At 44.1% G+C, this 20200-nt stretch overlaps 1 protein-coding gene across 4 annotated transcripts in view; it reads left to right on the top strand.

Annotated features, from left to right (window-relative positions):
* Positions 1 to 20200, top strand: part of ZHX2 (zinc fingers and homeoboxes 2) — a 65451-nt gene that overhangs the window by 12635 nt on the left and 32616 nt on the right. For all 4 annotated transcript variants that reach the window (XM_042869011.1, XM_042869010.1, XM_042869012.1 and 1 more), the window contains exon 2: positions 16007 to 16072. The gene's annotated coding sequence lies outside the window, so the exon portion shown is untranslated. The remainder of the gene's footprint in view (positions 1 to 16006; positions 16073 to 20200) is intronic.

The raw sequence follows: 20200 nt of genomic DNA on the forward strand, positions 1-20200 counted from the left end.
CCTCTCCTCTCCTCTCCTCTCCTCTCCTCTCCTCTCCTCTCCTCTCCCCATTTGCCCTTCTAATGCTGGAGTTCTTCCAGGGACATTGCAGTGAAGGCTGCAGAGCACATCCTAGTTGGTAGTTTTTCAGTTGCCTGTTGTGCCTTTACCTCTGCTTTTATAGGGCTATTCTGTTCTTTCTGATCCTGAGGGATCTCCCCTCTCATCTCACCAAGGGCATGAAGCTCTTCATATAAGTTTGGACAGCCTTTTCTTTACTTCTTCCTTGGCAGTAAGGAGGAGTCAACCTAAAACAGACGTTTCCTCCTCTTTCACTTTGGGATTAAATTACAGGTGAAGGATGTTGCAAATTCCTGAGCAGAGGGATGCCCAGTATGGTTCAAAACACTGCGGACAGCCTCCTATAAGAAGCATCAATGGTCAAGTATTAATGATGTGAGAAAACACAACGTTTCCAGTAAGTAGTAACTTAACATCCTACAAAATAATTGAAAGAAGAAGAAGGTTTCTTTGGAGAAATATCAGCTTTTGGTTCTTGGTGTTGTAACTTGAAAAGCTGCCTGCAGCCAGAGAGTTTCCAGATGCGTCTCCTGCATCTTGCTGAGCTGCATGGAACACTTACAAGGAAATGTGCATCTGTTTGCACTCTTTGGCGGATTCCTGATTTCAGCACTTTCAGGCTGAAGACTGGACCATACTTTGCAAGACACTGGAACTCATTAGTCATTTTCCATTCTATTATTATTTTTTTTTACCACTATATTCCTGTCATATCCTGTCAAAATGAAAACCATTGCCTCTGTTTTCAAATCATGGTTTCTGAAACGTAGTCTTTAAAATGTCTTAGCGTCTTAGCGATTGGTGGAGTACCAGTAGGTCAGTGGGCTTGGTGGTGATGGGTTGATGGTAGTATTAGATGGTCTTAGTGGTCTTTTCCAACCTGAATGATTCTATAATTCTAAAGGGACTTGTGAGTCTCCAGCATTTCTTATAAAGAAGAGCTTTTCATTAGCCATATCTGTGTTTGAATGATACGTGGGAAGTGGGCAGCTGACTAAATACGGTGGGTCCTGGTTAAGTCTGGGATGAAGCTGTCCTACAGTATTTTGATCATCCATTGTAAAGAAAAGAGTAGGTGTTACATTGAGTTACATGTTTTAGTGGTATGTTGGTGGTCGATGGTTGGATTAGATTATCTTGGTGGTCTTTCCAACCTCTGTGATTCTGTGTAAAGGTTAGTTTCTCATATTTCTCACTGATGCGCTTTGCTTCTAGTGCTTGCCTTTGCTTCAGGAGTGCGAATTCACCTTGCTTACCTTTGCTCACATGGCTGGATTCCTTCTGCACAGTTGAGGAGTGTGCAAATCATGAGCATTACAGTTTCACTCTAGATGCTGAATCCTTTCCCCAAACAGCACTAACCTAGAGCTTGCCTATCAGCGAGGTCTATCCTGTTTGGCGTTTTAGTAAAACCTTTCATTTTACACCACTGACATCTCTTAACTTGCTTTATCTGGCAGTCCCTTCTACGAATGGTGGAGCTTTTTGAGGAGAGTCACTGGGGTTGAATTTTGTATTTTGTAAAACAAAAGTTGTAATGGATGCTGGAAAGTTAGATTGCATCTCGTTTTCTTCTGAAAATAGCTTGAGGTTACGCCATGCCTACACTGCAGACTTCTGCCAGCAAGGCTGTACTGGCCAAAAGCACGAAGAGGTGTGATTCCTGAGTGACACATGCATGCTGGCATGGCCCCAAGGAAAGGCTTGCTTAGCTGGGAAAAGCCACCTTTCCTCAGTCCTATGAGGTAGTTTTGCTGTGCTTTTGTAGAGAGTGGGCTTTCTGCACTGGCTTCATCTACCGCATAGTACTTTGCCAGTATGATGGGGATATTCATCTGCTGCTGAGGTGCTTCTTGTGTCATGAGTTCTTAGTATCTATAATTTTTAAAGGAGTGCTTTCAAATTCACCTCCATAACAAAGAGGTGAAAGCCACAGTTTAATGTTGCATGTCCTCTTCTGTCAGCTCTCTTTGTGGGGCTGGTTTTGATGTCTCTCTGCTCTCTGAGATAGGGCACAGCAGCTGTTATTCTGGCTGAGCGTGATTTAATACTGGATAATGTTGCAAGATCCAAAAATAAAAAGAAAAAAAATGTATGGACAGAGGAAACAAAGTACCAGTTTACCTCTTGGACAGAGCATCTCCCTTGCCTCTTCCCAGTACAGCTCTGCCCCCCTAGTTCTGAAAGTCCAATGAGTTTCTAGTCAAGTAGCTTGGTTTTTCTCAGTACACTGTAGGAGGCACTGATTTCCACATGGTCGCTAAGGATGTGCCAGCTCAGTGCCACGGGCAGCTAAGGGGACACCAGACTTGCAAGCATCTTATTAATCTGTTTGTACGTGTAGAGTTACCTATTACTTTTAGCAAAGCTGGTTCAATAATTCAATCTTTTGGCATTACCCAGTTAAGTCTCAGATCCGTGACAGGACCTGTGTCATCTTTGTGTTCTCTTTCCTCCCCATCCAGTGAAAATCATCATTTATTCTTCTTGCAAAGTGGGATCCAAAATGATTTTACTAAAGGAAGATCCAGACAAAATGCAAAGGTGCTGTGGAGAAGCTGAGCCTGAAACACTGAAATGTGACTGCTGTACCATATATATGCTATTGCTGAACTGGGACACCTGGCTTCCCAGGGTGTGAAGCACTCGTGTTTAGCTAGTCCCAGTAGATCACAGTGCACAGGACCTCAGTGTAATGTCCTTAATCACATCGCATTTCCCCGTTCCCTCTCTTCCATACTTTCTGCTTCCAGAAACTCACTCTTCTCACTCCTACTGGAGAGATTTACACCGACATCCCAATGCTTAAAAACAATGCTTGCTGTTTTTACCTGTTGATATATATGTATATATATATATATGTTAATCTAAACACTAAACACAAAAAAAGTTGATGAGCAAAGCATTTAAATGAATATGCAATCATTGTAACTGATATCAGGGCACAGGAATGCAAACAAGCCAGTGTGTGGCTTGATGCTTTTAGCTCCTGACCCTCTGTCTTGTTTTTAATTTTGAGCACAGGAAGGGGCCAATACATGACCATATGCTTACAAAATGTTGGTTGCAAATGCCTTCCAAACATTGTTGTCATAGTAATGATATGTCATGTATGTGTCACATTTTATCACATCGTCAACGTGTTCATGGGACTACAAACCTTACTGTGTTTTACTGTGTTTTCTTGTCCTATTCTTTGTCATCAGTAACATGATTAATTTTTTTTCCTGGAGAATTTCTGAATAAATTGGGAATGTTATTTGACTTTGTACTGGTGGAAAATTCATACCCAGGGAAATTCACAAGTATATTGTAAGGAAAGTGTTAAGCATATGCTTAAGCATCATTGCTGTCGCTCAAGTTAATTGTGCAGATATTCCTTAAAAGCTATTGCCTCTTTCCAAGCATTGGTCTTAATGCAGGTTCTGAAAGAAGGAGAATTGATCTCTGCTTGCAGGGTTGCAAAGATGGAAGTGTTCCTTGAGAGGAGGAACAATCAGCCAGAGCTGGTGCGGGTATTACCGTGAACATTATCTTGGCTGTACCTTTTCATTTTCCAAAGATCCTTTCAGCATGATCTGAAGATTCCTTCAATTTGCAAAAACCAGAAAAAATTCTCCCCTTGTGATTTGTTTTCCCTTATTTCTCTTGTCATGTAATCGCCTTCACATACTTTTAACAAGGTTTTGAAGTTAAGACCGCTTTGAGGCAGTGATATCTAGGTCAAAGAGGGTCACACTTCTCTGGTGCAAGTGAGTTCTTGTGATTTTTGGGGAGGGAGGTCTTGTGATCGAGCATAGAGGAGCAGGCAATCGAGGCTCCAGGTCCAGATTCGATCTCTGTGGCTTCCCTCCTGTGAGCCTTTGGCAAATGCAAGAATAATGCAAACTACATATAACAATCTTTAAAATAGATCTCCCTTGGGAAGAGTGTGGATTAATTAACATTTCAGAGGCGCTTTGAGTTCCTTTGATAGGTGTTGCGGTAATGCAAAAGGTTTTTTTCCTTCTTGCTAGACATAGGCTGTCTAAAGAACAGGTTTTAATGATGTTGGTTTACCTCCTAAAAGCTCCTTTTGAAACAGAGGACAATTTAACCTCTTATGTGTGTACCAGTATGAGGTTTTACTTCCAGTGTAAGTCAAACAGCAAAACAAAATACACAGTGCCTTCACCAAGACTGGGTCTGGTAACTTCACATCATGGAGGTGCATGCTGATAATTTGCCAGTAGCCTCGGGGCTCTGATAGCAATTTGCCAGATGCTATACTGAGCCTGATTTGCATCTGTATTTACTTAAATGCTTTAATTAAAATTATATGCACCAAACTAAGATAGATCAGAAGCACTGCCTGGTATTTGTTGGCATTCCATGACAATAAAGCCTACCTTGGCTGCTATTTACAGACAGTATAACTTGACAGGGCTTGGAGAGACCTTAATCTTCCAGCACCACATTCTGCCTTTATTTTAGTACCAGAGGTGATTTGAGCATCTTGAAGCTAGTGATGAAATTTGGTCCATGGATGCTTTAGGTTTCAGGCAATGCTACGTAGTCGTGATTTATTTTCTTGCAACCCATATAGGCTTTGTCACACGTGTAAAATGTGAAACCCCCCTGAGAACAGTAGGAAAACATTTCAAATACAGCTTCCACCTAGAATGAAATGACTGAGCACCGTTAATCTCTGAGCAGAGTGTTACAGACCTCTTTGTAGTGCTAAGGGCTCTACATAAAGGGATTTCTGGGCTCAAGTGGGGCCTGGTCATTTCAGTGGGATATGTGTGTTTGTAGCAGAGTTAGGATCAAGGCCAGTAGAGACACTGAGGGTTTTGCTTTATCCCCTGCATTTAATCTGGAAAATGCTAGCATATAAGTACAAATAAAGCCTGAGCTGTTTGCGCTGAGACAACAGAGGTTGCTCTAGGTACTCACCCTGGTCGCTGCCACTGCTTCTCCATAATTACTGGGAAGTCATCACAGAGTGTCACAAGGAGACAATTTGTGAGGCACACTTGTGCTATGCCAGCTACTTCAAACCACCATTTCCTGCTCTGAGGTGTTGTGTATAAACCTGAGCACAGTGTTTGCCTGTAGTTGTCTGTAGATTTCGTTTAAGAGAGTCTGCCCAAGTTCCACGTGCACCTACACCTATCATTGACTCATTTGCCCAACAGCTCTTTCAAAGACAACCACCCCACGTATGGTGACTCGCGGTGGAACAGGTGGCCAAAAGCTGCTTATTGAAGTCCATGTTGAAGAGCACAGGCATAAAAAGCATTGTTAGTTGCAAAGTTGCCTGAATATTTAAATACGGAGGCCACAGGCGGACAGAAAAGGGTTTGGGGTTGTGAGGATTGGCCAGGACTGTGGCCATCAGAGCTGGGAGATGAAGTTTTGTGAAAACATGGCCAGGCAGTGTTTTGTGCTGTTGAAACGTGGGGACTTTAATGGAGACGTGGGTGTGATGAAGCCAAATTTTCAGTCAGCCTTGCTGTGATAAGGAGATGAGAGTATTTCCCAATTAAACCTACTGTAATGGTGGGTCACTGATACTTGACAGGAAATGATGGAAGCAGCTGAGGTAGAACAGTCCTGCACATCCCAATAGAGATGATGGAGAGGAGGGACGGGTCTGTGTTGGTCACTCATCTTGCGCAGGGCTGAAAGGAGCTGCTGGATGAGCACCAGGCTGGAGAGGTTTCTTTTGAAGCCGCGATGTCTCTCCAGTTTTAAAACTCACCATAATGCTTTAAGCGTTCCCAGCGCTCTGAGCTGGCCTTTAATCAGCCGGCCTTGTCACAACCTGTACGTATTTTAAGAATTGTGCCAACTGTTACTGCTGCAGGGGTACACGGAGATTTGGCGGAGAGAAGCCTGGCCTACTTTTTACGGCACAGCTAGGAAGACGTTTTCGTTTCCCTGTTTAATGTGATTCTCCCCAGCCTAATTTTTCAAGGCGTTTTCTTCGAAAGATTGCGAAGCTCCAAGCAATCAATTAATAACAGCAAAAGGCAGAAGTCTGGATATAATACAGCAACACTTCTGCAATTAGCAGTGTATTAGAAACTGCATTTCAGCTTGAGTGGAGCATGGCTTAGTGGGGAGCAGAAAGATGGCTGGCCCAGGATGATGGAAAGGTTAAGACTGGAAATTAGGAAAGATTTCTTCTCAGAATAAGTGGTGAGGCATTGGAACAGGCTGCTCAGAGAGGTGGTGGAGTCACCATCCCTGCAGGTGTTCAAGAAAAGGGTAAATGTGGCACTGAGGGACATAGTCCAGAGCAGTCACCAGCATGAGTTGATGGTTGGATTACAAGCAATTAGTGGTCTTTCCAATCTCAATGACTTCATGCTTCCATGATTTAGCCCAGCCCCTTGAGCCCATTCTTGGGAGACAAGCGGGCTTTGGGGAAGCATCTCTTTGGGTGATTCTGCTGAGCGGGAGCTGCATCCACTAGTCTCCACAAATTGCAGTGGACAATGATGATCTTGTGATGCCTGGAATAAAAGCAGATGGAGCTGCCAGCAGAGTGCTGGAGAGCAGAGAGCTTAGCAGGGAGGCATGAGGGAGAGGGGACCATCAGCCCAGTTTTGGGGTTTGCTCAGTCGTGTATCCAAATTCACTTTTCTACTGGGTTGGAAGCGCTGATAGCATCACACAGTTACTGTAAAGGACACTGTGACTCATTTTTCCATCTCAGCTCTCAAGGCGGGAAAAATGGAATGTAAAGATGCAACTCTGACAGAGCTTAGGAATCCATCCTGGTGATCCTCCAGGCTGGTGTCCCAGGGCCAGGAAGGAGATGCTTAGCTGAGTCAGATCCTTCTCCAGCTCTGAGTCAGAAGCACTCATGTAAATGTCCCCACTTGCCACATGCTTGGTTCCCTGCAAAACCAAATCTCGCCAAAATGTGCGCCTAGCTTCCCGCAGAAGTAAACTTGCTAATCAGGCTCTTGGCTTAGTTATTCCCAGTTATTCCCACCACCATCAAAATGTGCAAAAAGCATCTCATAGTTAAAAGGACTGCATGCTGGAAAAGCACTTGTAAGTCAGTTAGTTCACTAGTTTTGTCTTCACCAGGAGTTAATTAGACTTCCCAACTACTTTATTTTTTTTTTCAGTTGTCATCTGGAGTTACAAGCAATCTTTCAAGTTGCTACTGCTACAGACTGTCACCTATTGATAGGCTTTGTCCTTAGAAGTACCCCTTCTCCATTTCCCAACTGTATGTGCAGATGGAGGTGATAAGAGATCTCAAGATATCTCATCCTAAAACAAAATCCAGCCTTTCATCACCTAAGGCTAGCTCTTATTTGTTATTTCTGTTACAGAGCACCTTAAGACAGACACTGGGGTTGATGAGACAACATAAAGCAAAGCTGGAAGCTGTGCCAAATAGGTCATAACCACGGAACAAGACTTGGCAGTTGGCAGAGAAATGGAGAGATACATTAATGATAAAACATGTGTGAGTGCTTTTCATGTGTTTGCCTCACATTAGCTTTCCTAGACATTGTCAGCTGTCTCATGTGTGTAACAATGAGGATTAAATGTGTACAATAAAGAAAGAGGCAGTATGGGAAAATGGTATTTAGTGAATTTAGAAATCAATCCAGATGCTCTTTTAAAGTTAGTTAGACTTTATTATTTTTTATATCTACCGTTTTGAATTGCAGTCACTCAGCAGAACTAGTCCTTGGCTCAGGTGGGTGTTTGACTTAAGTTCTGATCTTCTCTTTTTCTTCTTTTGAAACAAACAGAAAAAAATCTTGGCTTAAAAAAAAATGATATGGTATTTGCAGAATCAATAGAAAAGCTGACCCAGATAAAAGTGTGCAGAAATTGGTTCCATGCCCTAGAACTTTTCCTGCATGCTTTTTGATGCAGTGTATCTGATCTTTCAAAAAAAGGTGACATACAGTGATCTCCACAGCTTTGAAGTATTGTTCTGGAAGAATAACAAGGAGCACTTGGAGAAAGGGCGTGCATAAAGGAGTGTGCATGTGTGGCATGTGTGCTTTTTTTTTCCTGCTCATTAAATATATTATGAGAAGGAAGAAATTAATGTCATATTGCAGGTTATTTTGAAAGATAGGGTCAATGTTGTATGAACTACTTTTTTATCTGGTTTTTAAATGGTGAAAGTGTGTTTCTTCTCAACAGCTATTCACAGTAGGATGTGAACTCAGCTTTATTTTCCTTCGTTCGGAGCTTCTTTTCCTGGAGTGTGTAGCAGAGATGCATTTAAGCAGTATGTGGATGTGCTCTCAGAAATGTAATTGTGCCCTGGATCCCAAATCAGATAGAAAAAGCTTCTGCTGCTGCAGACTTTCTTCAAGACAAGACTCCAAATCTTAATTTAATTTACATGCATTTAGAACAGTGGAAAATAATAAAAGGTCCTGTCTGAATTTATGTATAGAAGCTTCAGTGCCTGAGCCTGTATTCTCTTGGCTTCCAAGAATATTGGAGGGTGTTTGGTTGTGTGGGACCTGGAGGCATAACAAATCCATGTTCGGTACAGCCATTGCTGCCATGAGGGTGATGAAGGGCTAGGACGGACTGGTGGGGCTGCAGGATGAGCAGGCTGCAAGGAGAAAGTTTTGTTCCATCTCTTTGTATTCTCTGCCTTAAAAAAATAAAATAAAATTTAAGATCTGGCTGGAGGGAAAGGATGGGACCCGAATTACTGATTCCTAACAGAATATCCTGATACAGTGCCCAGGCTGTGCTGGGAATCCTCAGGACAAAGAGAAACAGACAAAAAGTGACAGGTTCATGAGTTTTTCCTACCAAACTTCTAGTCCTAGGGACAAGCAGAGCCATCAGAGCCTTGGGGTGCCCAGGGAGCAGCACCAGGACAGGGATCTCTGCCACAAGAGGATGCCAGCCCTGCTCTGCATGGCAATCACAGAAGACATCAGTTTTGCCCTTGCGTGCCATTTTTCAGTGCTCAGTATGCACAGACTTTGCCCTTTCACAGCATTTCTGCAAGACATTGGCACCTGAGCAGTGGTTGCTGGTGCTTCGGCTCCAGTTTCCCTGATGTCAATACAGAGATGCTCTTACTGAAAATAAAAAGATTTACCAGCACCTACCGGCGCTGATTTTCCACAGCTGAGAAACAAACACCATTACTTGAACGGAGCAATTTTTTGCTTTATATTTACACCCTATGCTCATTTTGTCTCTCGTACCACTTTTGCACTGACGGCTGCTGTGTTTGGCAGCAATTTGCAAATGCATTGATACTTACAGCCAAAAGTAGGAATGGTCTAAATAGCCGGAGGAGGGAAACCCCCTCCTCTCAGATTTATTTTTATAGCAGCAAAATGTAACTGCTGGCTGGCCTCAACTGGTCCCTTTTTTTTTTTTTTTTTTTCAAGTTGTTTTTCTTCTCTTTTCAGCTTGGGAGTTGAGGGAAACAAAGGGGGAATGAATTAAGAGCAGGAGAAAGACTGCTGTATGGCTGGGTGTCATTTGGTGAGGAAATCAGGCTGAAACTGGAGAGACCAGGCCAAACCCAACAACAGTACTGGGAGGCTTTAAATTGTGTCATTCTGACACTGAATCTAAGTGGTGAAAACAGCTAGTGATGTTTCTGGCTGCAGTCTAACTCAAATAGGTTTGTACACATATGGGGAGATGCTCGTTGACTGCTGTTCGCATCATTTGGCATATGCTCCTGCAAGATCCCAACTGTAGGGAATCTCGAATGGTAACCCTTGTCCTTTCCAAGCTGGCACATGCATTTAAATTGTGGTGGCTGGTGTGGATTTAGAATGCTTTTCGCATTCTGTTCACTGCAGTTATCTTTCTCTGTTGATCTTTTCCTCTTTAGCATCACCATTGTTTTGAGCTTAAATATTTGTGGGGGGAAGGAAGGAGTGTGTGATACTTGTCTGCATCCCTGGTGTATGACAGCCTCTGTGTCTCCCCAGCAATCTTGTATGATGATACCTGGATGGATCTAAACACCAGGGCTGGGCATCCCTTGGAGCTGAAAACTAGATGGTACATAGGTTGCTCTGAAAGTAGTGCCTCCTATTTATTTCCATGGATACAACAGGTAAAAAGAGCACAATAGCACTATTTGATAGAGCAAATTCTTAGCTACAAAACACTCCTTTTCTGCATAGTCACCACCATTTCCACCAGCATTGAACAAGAGCCTGCATGCCACAGTCTTAAAAATCTGTACCATTGGAGGTGACCCACTGTTTCACAGCTGCTGTGACAGCATCGTAGATAGGAAAATGTTGTCCATGCTGTTCCATCTTTCATCAGCCCTTTCCTGTTCCAAAAGAAAGTGCATGTGACTTTACCTGCCGAGGGCTGCATCCTGAATTTTTTCTTTAATGGGAAATTCATGTTGCCAGTCCTAGGATGGCTGTTTTGACTCCAGCTTGCGGTGACACCACATCTCATCTCCAGTAATGATGTGATCCAGGAAACTATCACCTTTGCCCTCAAATTAGTTCTACAGGTCCTCACAAACTTGCATACAGGTCTTTCAGTTCCAGTGTGAGCATTCATAAGACCCACTTGGTGCAAATTTTGTGATATTCCAACATTGCCACCATTGTTTCCAACACTTCAAAGCTAATATTCAGCTTTGTACACAGTTCCCTGGTTGTAATCCACTGAGCTGTGCAGATGAGCTGATCAAGACACTCTTCATTTCATGATGTGACAGCTGTGCATCACCATGTGGAACACGGCTTATCTTTCATGTTGCTGTCATCACTACTGAAATGCACTCCTGACCACCCCACTGTGTTCACATCTGCTGTTTGGTCTCCAGAAACATTCAGCAAGTATTGATGAATGTCAGTGGGTGCCATTTTTTCTGTATGGAGGAATTCAGTGACCTTTACTCCATACATGCTTCCATGTCAGATACCATTTTGTCAGACTGCCCCTCTGCTGCTGTCTGTCACACAGCAACATCATGTAACTGAATATTGGTGGGAAGGCTGAACCACTACTGCCATACTGCCAACATCCACCTCTGACATTGTAGGCCAACATTATGAAATAGGAGGCATAACTTTCAGAGCAGCCCTCATAGATGAATAGTCCACAGCTAGGTTGTTTGAAATAAAAATTATTGCTGTACATATGCTGGGTAGCAAAAGTGTCCTACAATAGTCCTACTATAGCAACCAGTGATGAAGAACAGTTGTCAGTCCTGGTTCTGGCAGAAAGAGAGTAGGACAGCTTCCCAGCTCTAGGTGAGCCTTTGGTACCTCATCTCATAGGTGACTATTCAGAGGTTGACAGTCTGAAAAGCAAGGGATAGGAATAATGTGAAATAGTTCAACTCCACTAAAAGCCAAATAAATTGGCTATGGCCTGAACACTGCAGGACATCACTGAATTTTCTTACACAACCAAGCATTCTTCTCTTCAAAGCCAGCAGCAAATTGAGAATGGTATATGATACAAATTTCTCACCCTTCAAGAAAACACTTTGATTTGTTGAAGGAAACTAGAAACAGTTAAGAGAATAGAACAGAAAGTAGTATATCTTTCTCTTGTGCTAGCATCCACAGCTAAGCAATGTGTTGAAAAGTAAATATAGTTGACTTTGAGCAGTGCTTTCCCATTCTCTTTCATTTTGGTTCTATAACTTGGTTCCCAATGGGCTATATCATGGGGAGAGGAAGTGTGGAAAGGCTGTATGGACTGAGTGGAGAGGCAGCATGGACCACAACCTTGTGCTCACAGCTGTCATGCTGCCAGGGTGGAGAGGATGGTCCCTCACAGGAGCTGCCTGCCATGCCCATCTATGCCAGAAGCTTTCAGTGGTGAGTGGAGACAGGACAAGGGGAAACGGCTGGAAACTGCAGCATAGGAAGTTCCGCACAAACATGCGCAAGAACTTCTTTACAGTGAGGTGACGGAGCACTGGAACAGGCTGCCCAGGGAGGTGGTGGAGTCTCCTTCTCTGGAGATGTTCAAGACCTGCCTGGATGCCTACCTGTGCGACCTTCTGTAGGGAACCTGCTTTGGCAGGGGGGTTGGACTCGATGATCTCTGGAGGTCCCTTCCAACCCCTACAATTCTGTGATTCTGTGATTCTGTGAAGCTGCAGGAACCTTCTCTCTCCCAGCCTTGCCTGCCTTCCTCTGTAGAATCATAGAATCATTAAGGTTAGAAAATATCACTAAGATAATCTGATCCAACCGTTGACCCATCACTACCATGGCCATCACACATGGGAGGCTTCATCTCCTCATCCATCTCAGTGCTGGAGAAGGGCAGCTGAGTGCCCTGGGGGGCACAGATGAGGTCTTGGGATGAAGAGGTGCAGGGACATCCAGGCATCATTGGGTGTTCCCAGTCGCAAGATGTGACATCTGGTGAACGTGCTTGGAAGCCTCAGGGCTATGTTTTCTGTTTTAATAGCTTGTCCAGTGCATATTCAGGTATTTGATGGAAACTGGACTTCTCTTATGGGTTTGTTAAGGGATAGAAGCAGTAATGATTTTAATTAAACTTTGCGCTGAACCTTCCAGCTGTGCATTCATTATTTGCATTGCAAACAGAGGAAATGTGAAGTGGCTTGGCTTAACCCAGGGTAGGACTTTGACACTGCCAGAAGTGCCATCCGTGTATTCTCCTCCCTGCGTCTGTGCTCAGCTGTGCTATTCTTGCATTATTTAAGCACGTGTCGTACATATGGGAATGCATAAGCTTTATAAAAGTGTGTTGGAGTGAGGGATCTTCATGAATGCATTCTCTCCTTCTGCAGAGGGTCACCAGTCTTGGTTGAATACCCAGAGTGGAGCAGCTACAACACACAGCAGTGCCTTGATAAACACTAGGGTGCTCAGGACCCACCAGGATAATGGGGATTTTCAGTGCATTGAGGCAGACAACTTCCAGGAAAGCTTGTGTCTTCTAATCATGCCATAATAACAGTCTGTAATCTCCAGGCTGTAAACCATCCTTTTCCTACACAGCTGTGAATATTTAATTTGATAGAAGGCATTTCTGTTCTAGCTCAAAGAAATTCACCTCAACTAAGGTGGTAATTTTTATCATGGTAGTTTTGGGGGATCTAAGCTAGACTGAAAACTCAATAAATGCCTCCTGGGATACAGACAGCCAGGGCTGAGGAGCTTACTTGGGTGTTTGTTGTCCCATGGCCTTTATGCCATGTCAGGCAGGGCATGGCCAAGCAAGCTTAGATGGTCAGATAGAGGGATGAGAACTCAACCCACTGCATCTCCCTTAGCCAGAGCGTGGGACTTCCCAAATCTGGGCAGTGAGGCAGCTCACTGTGGGAGTATGGTGATGGGTCACCAAAGCCTCACAGAGCTGCTGGCAGCTGGCGGAGGGTTGGTGTTAGAGTACTCCACATCAGTGTTTTGGGCAGGCAGGCTGTGGGGTTAAATTCCCAAATTGACATCTTTCAGGAAAAGAGATTAAGGAGAAGTTTGGCTTTTATTTTATTTTATTTTGACTCAAGAGCAGCTGGGGAAAGCAAATGCTTTCAGGACTCCCAATTCCATTTCTCTTTGTAAAATGTTATTTTGCAAAATTGATTATTTCCTTAGGTTGAGAGAGTCTCAGAGGAACTTTACTGTTGAGCTGCTAAAAAGTACAACTATTTCTCTTCTATGCCCTAAGAGCAGCTCCAGATTTACATTTGAGTTCACTAAAGTTATTTCAACAGTTTTTTGGAGGAAATCTTGTTGCAAACAGTGAAAAATAATCCCATTTTCAGGTGGTTAGAGGTGTGATGTTTGGAACCTGCTGGTGTTCATGAAGCGAAATACTTTTACAAGTCTTTCTGTTTATTTGTGGGCTTTTTTAGTTTAGTTTTGCTTTTTTAGGGTATGCAACTTCTTTCTGGCAAGCATCCCAAATGACCACGCAGGGCTCGGGCTGGTGCTTCAGTTTGCATTGGTCCATTCAAGAGGAGCTGCTCAAGGAGGATTGGCTGAGCAAGACCCGGTTTCTTTGTATTACTAATCACACACCAGTTGCAAAAAAAAAAAAAAAAAAAAAAAAAAAAGACTTTTCCATGTAAAATGTGTTTGTGACTCCGTATTTCACTATTGCCTCACTCCATACTTTCAAAAGCAGTAATACATCTCCCAGCACCAGGAGACTGTTTGTAAGATCTGGAATATGCATGCATATATATGTGTATATGTATATTCCCAACTTGTTTCTGAGCTGCTGTGTTAAATCGTGTTTTCATAGCAGCAAGGGGTAGAATTTCTTACCGTGCATTCTGAAGAGGATTGCGTGGTACAAACACAAAGGCAAGGAGCTGGATTTAGGAGATTTCTTCCTGCTGCATGTTTCCTAAAGCTGGGAGCCTCACAGAAACTGCATCAGCTGAGTGTTAAGGAAAAGCACCAACAGCTGAAAGACTCATTACACAGTCCTAAAAAGCGATGACCCTGCATGTAATGTATTTATTTTAATTAACTCTCTAACTAGAGCTTGGAGATGAAAGGAATGACAGGGCTACTTAGCACTGTAGGTATTTGGTTGGTGGTTAGAAGCGTTTTATTTGCAGGGGTAGTCTGAGGCCTCTTAACAAGGCAGCGGCACTTGTATGTTGGACACAGCACTGAAAAGGCAGATTTCAGAGAGTGGGTTCTGTACAAGATCACTGAACTGACCCCGTTAAATACTGAAACTGCTTGGCACTAGGATTATAGCACAACATGGGAGAATGGGAGGTTCCATCCCAAAATCCCAGTGTCAGGCAGTTTCCACCCCTTCAGCAGGTAGAGGTGTTCTCTGTTACGATGTGATGAAACTAGCATTTAGCCTTACTTTGAGGTGGAGAAAATGGGAAGCAGTTTGGCATTTATCTGTGAATAAACATGCAGCTTTTTCTGTTCTGAGATCTTAAGAAGTACTTTCGGTTGTGTAGCTCCTGGCTACTTGAGTAGCTCTGATATTCTTTCAGGAAATCTAGTTGTATCTCGTATGTGGAAGCTGTATCTGGAGCTGGCTGCCCAGGGAGGTGGCAATCACTGTCCCTGGAGGTGCTGAAGAAATGTGGCACTGAGGGACATGGTTTATTGGTATGCTGGAAATGGGTTAATGGTTGGACTGGATAATCTTAGACATCTTTTCCAACCTTAATGATTCTGTGATTCCTTTGAAAAGAGCCTTAGACTCCCTGGCCTGCTGGAAAGGAGCACAAGACTTCAGGTTATTTCTCTGACTTGTCAAGTTTCCCAGCCAACCTTTCCATTTCCAGATAGCACAGAGTGTGTGAAGTTTCAAATTCAGCTTTAGCTGCGTTCTGGGCACTGCCAATCAATCAATAAGCTTCTGTGTCACGAGGGGTGAGTTTGGCTGGATGTATTGCTTTCACTCAGGTCACCCTTTGACCCCTCGTTTTCCTTCACATATCCTTGGTGTTTATTCCCTCACTCTCAGGCAGGGCATTTCTCAGACCTTTCTCTCCCATCTGCAGAAAAAAAAAGAAAAAAATGAAAAAAAAAAGCAGAAAATGAGGAGAACTAAAGTTAGCTTTAGGATCCAGCTGGTGAGTCCTTGAAAGGAGGAGAAGGGCAGTGGGCCACAAGCATTTTGTTGAGGCTCCCGGAAGCCAGAGCTGGTTCTGCTATGTGTCTGCTGCTGCAGATGCTTGTGGGTATTTCCAGCCCAACAGCAGCCGAATCTCAGGACATCCCTATGTGATCGCTCCCCGCTGTCTGCTTGGCCTTGGAAATGTGGATTTTCTTTCTCCCAAGGGGCTCCTGAGGTATGCAGCACGACATCCTGGAGCACATCTGCGTGGTCCTGTCAGCAGTCATGGAAGAGGCATTGCTGCAGTTCCCATCCATCAGCATTCTTGGGTGCTGTCAAATAAACTTAATTGCAGCAGGGTGGGATGGTTGCTGTTTTGCTGTTTTTCTCCCCAGTTTTCCTGGGCTTACACAGCTTTCCCTTTCTTTTGTAGGTGTCTGAAGTTCTGCTCGCCTTCAAAAGTAGTGCTGAATTCCCAGGATGTAAGAAATACAGTGCAGTGAGTAGATGTTTTATTTCTATTTTCCTTTTAAGTGAGAAACCCGAGCTTGCTCCAACAGAAGGAAGAATAAATTTTTTTAGAAGACAGAACTGTTTACAGCAAGTAACTCCAGTACTTTGGAACCAGTTGTGTGTCTCTGGCACCTCTTTGCAACCCACAAAATAAAGTCAGCATTGTATTGCCACATAGGCTGAGTAATTATCTTGTTGCAGATATGAACCACATGAATGCATTTGACTGTGAATATGGTCAATAGAATGGACGATTAGCACCGTCTGAAACTTGTTTGTTGATTTCAAACCCTACCAGACATTAAAAGACAAAAAACATTAATGGAGACTTGAGGCAAGGAATTTCTCAGGAAGAAAGCTTGTGTGTTCCAAAAGGGGAGAAAAAGATGGATTTGCCATGAGGTTGTTTTTGAGTGTGTGTGTGTGTGCATATAGCAGCGCAGCCCTGTCATCAACACAGAAAACAACACAATATTTGGCTCCTGTCTGATCTGATCGAGGAACTTCAGAGGTACTTTGGCACCACGTGAGACATCTGCCTGCCTGGCTCCATTCCTTGCTTCAAAGCAGCTCAGCCAGTATCTTATGTGTGTGTATATACATATACATTCATATATATATATATACATAACTTATATTTAGAGGGAGAGGGGGAGAGAGAGAGAGAGTATATATATATGTGTGTATATGTTGTACATGTATACTGTGCATACATGTATGCACACTATATATATAACTATACATAGCTATTGTAGTTATGTATATAGCTAAACAGGTATCTAGTTATATAGTTACGTATAGAAGCAATGGAAAACATTGTTTTCCAATATAGTTACGTATGGAAGCAAAGGAAAACCAAGGGTTTCCCTTCTGCATTACCAGAATTCACTGCTTTTCCATACATTTTCCTATCAGAGCACTTGTACAAGGGTTGTGTTTTTTTTGAGGTTTTTAAAATCAGCCCAACCCCATTTTTACCCTCTTCTGTTGGTGGTAGAAATCTATGGTTACTTGGAAATCAGCAGAATTTTGTTTCCATTTTTATTTTGGTGGCATACAGCCTGTTTTCTGTTACACCAACACAAATCTATTTGGGCTACAGCAGAATTAAACCCCAAATTGAAATCAGCCTGAAAAAAGAAAGGGCTTTGTTATGCTAACAGGAATGAAATGGAGTCCATCAGCATTCAGAAAAAAAAAAAAAAACATGGTAAAAATTGCTAAATAAATAACTGGCAGGCATTCAGAAATGGATAAGCAAAAACCCAGCAACAGGGAATCCTGTTTTCAGCCTTTTGTGATGGATTCCAGCAGTGAGTCCCGTTATTACTGGGAGAAAAATGGCATGAGATCATGATGGTGTTTGGGATTTGTCCTCAGTAAGGTCCATCGTCTAGTCTCCTTTTGAATCAAAAGTGTTTTTCCTCCTTCCTTGGTGCTCAGGCTGCCACAGGAGAGCTGCTAATCAAGGTATGAGTTTATTTCTTGTCAGTTGCTTACAAAGTGTTGCTCAGAGGGACTCTGGCCTTGTTCTCTGTGCTGTGCTGGCTGCAGAGAGATGGGATGGGTAGAGACTGTGTTAGAAAGATGCATTCAGCAGAAAGGTGCTGTGTAGCACGTTGTATAGCATAACCGTACATTAGGAATGCTGTTCAGGCAACGTTTGCTTTCAGATGTTTCATTCTCTGTTAAGTAGGCAGTGTTGAAATTTGGCCTCTGCTCTGCAAGCATCTCTGAAGTCCTGATGAATGTGTGTCCCGATGCACCCACACGGTGCTCGCTGCTGCAAGAGGAGCAAACAGGGGGACCTGCTTGTGCTGTGCTCAAGCTCTTCAAAGGCACAATGCTGGTGCCACACAAATGCTGTCTGTGTTGTTAAGTCAAAGCAAAGCAGCAATGCAGGAGCTCTGATATATCATGGCTGTGTTAAGAGGGTGAGAGATAAAGCAGAATTGCTTGGAAGCTGCCCAGGTAACTCATGTAATCTCAGATGTTACTCTGAAGTTATTGCAGTAAGGTGCATCATTGTTTAGCAGAGAAAGGAGACAGTAAATTCCCATTTTCCTGTTTTCTCATGCTCTGGCTTGTGAAAGGCTGTTTGACCAAAGCCAAGAGGAACTGGGCAGTGGGAGATGGCTGCAGCATGGCAATGCCAACTGAGAAACAAAAAGGTGGAGGAGAAACCAGAGGTGGAAGAGCTCATCTCCTTTATCTCTGATCTCTGGTGTTGTCCTGCAAAATACTTTGGGCATTCAGCCTGGAAAGGTGTGCTGGCAAGAGGAGGGAGAGAAGGCTGCTTTCCTCCATCCACCCTCAGTTATCTCCTGACACTCACAGAGTGCGACCTGCCTGCTAGAGAGAGTTTGTGTCACGTGGCAGGTCGCAAAGACACTGTCCTGCTGCAAGAGACAGAATGGATATAAGGAAGAAGTATTTTACAATAGGGGCAGTGAAGCACTGGAACAGAGGTATTGGATGCTCTGTCCCTGGAGATATTCAAAGTCAGGCTGGGTGGCACTCTGAGCAACCTGATCTAGCTGTAGGTGTCCCTGTTCATTGCAGGAGGGTTGTCCTAAATGACCTTTAAAGGTCTCTTCCAACTCAAACGATTCTGTGATTCTATGAGGGAGACACATCACAGCAGAGTGGCACCTGTCCCACACTGGGATGCTGTGCAGGGGACAAGGAGATGCTGGCACAGGCTGCAGCATCAGGGCTGGTGAGACATGGCAGGTCTGGCAGGGGAGTGTGGAGGGCAAAGAAGCACATTATGTGGATTGAAAAAGCTTGGAAAAATGGACTGTTTTCTGATGGAACTTCTGGATGTGTGCTGTGAAGGAGATTCTTGTTGCAGGAAGCCTTTCTCTGCTACATATGATTTGGATGGGTTTTTAGGGCTGCAGGATTGTTTTTCATTATTTGGAATTCAGCGGTGAATTTACACTTCTTACCAAAGCAAAGCAAAGCAAAGCTTTGCCAGCAGTGTGTGGCAGCACTCTGTGCAGGGCTCTGGCACTGGATCGTGCCCTCGGCCCTCAGCCAGGAGAGGGTGAGGAGATTTCCTCCATGTGACATCAGATCTACGTCCATCCTACAGCCGGGGGCAGCTTTTCCCCAGTGCTCAGCACGTCCCAGGCTTTGCTAACACCAGAGCTGCTCCAGCTTTCCAGCAGCCCCAGCGCAGCCATCTCCCAGAACCCGGCTTGGGAGGAGTGAGGAAAAAAGAAGAAAGCAGGTTTTGTTCCATTCTTTGTATTTCTGGTCGTGTCTCTTCTTCCTTTTCTTTTCCATTAAGCATGATGTCACAAATGACATCAGTCCAATAACTGCTTGCGGTTGTCATAGTCACAGTCTGTGACACCCAAACAAAGCAGCAGGAAACCAATGCTGGCGTACAAATGCTGTAATATTCATCACATTCCCTTTGATTAATAACTATGCAATTAGGTTTTTTTTTTTTCCATTAGAAAAAGATGAGCAGAGGGGAGGCTAAAAGAGCGAAATGAAGCTGTTGGGGAGGGGAAGGTTCTCCCTGGCTCCATCTGAGCCATGCAGCCACACTTCTGCCTCTGCTTCCACTTCCTCAAATCAAAGTTGCCTGGGTCCTTGATGACTCAACTCCACACGCTGGGCCTGGCGGTAGGCAAGCACCTGCTGCAGGACAGCAGCAATTTTAAAAACCCTTCACTTGGAGGGTGGTGAGGCACTGACGCAGGCTGCCCTGGGGAGCTGTGGGTGCCCCATTCCTGCAGGTGCTCAAGGCCAGGTTGGCTGGGGCCCTGGGCTGCCAGGTCTGGTGGGGGGCAAGCAGCCCACGGCAGGGGTTGGGGCTGGGTGGGCTTTGAGGTCCCTTCCAATCCAAGCCATTCTGTGATAAGACTCTGCAATACTCTATGAAATAGACAAGGAGCTGCAGTGGAGCTCATGGCTCCCATGCTTGGCTGGGATCAGGAGCTGGCCCTGCTGAACCCGGGGCAGAGTCCAGCAACGAGTCGCTGCCCCGCTGGGAGGGCACAGGCCTGGCGGGGGGTGCTCATGATATAATAGCTGGAGGTTGATTAATATGCTGTGAGTCAGAAACACTGAGGTGTTTTAGCTTTCTCCAGTTGCTATG

This window comes from Lagopus leucura, unplaced genomic scaffold (assembly GCF_019238085.1).
Source record: "Lagopus leucura isolate 7727_CA_CO unplaced genomic scaffold, USGS_WTPT01 Super-Scaffold_100002, whole genome shotgun sequence".
Classification (NCBI taxonomy): domain Eukaryota; kingdom Metazoa; phylum Chordata; class Aves; order Galliformes; family Phasianidae; genus Lagopus; species Lagopus leucura.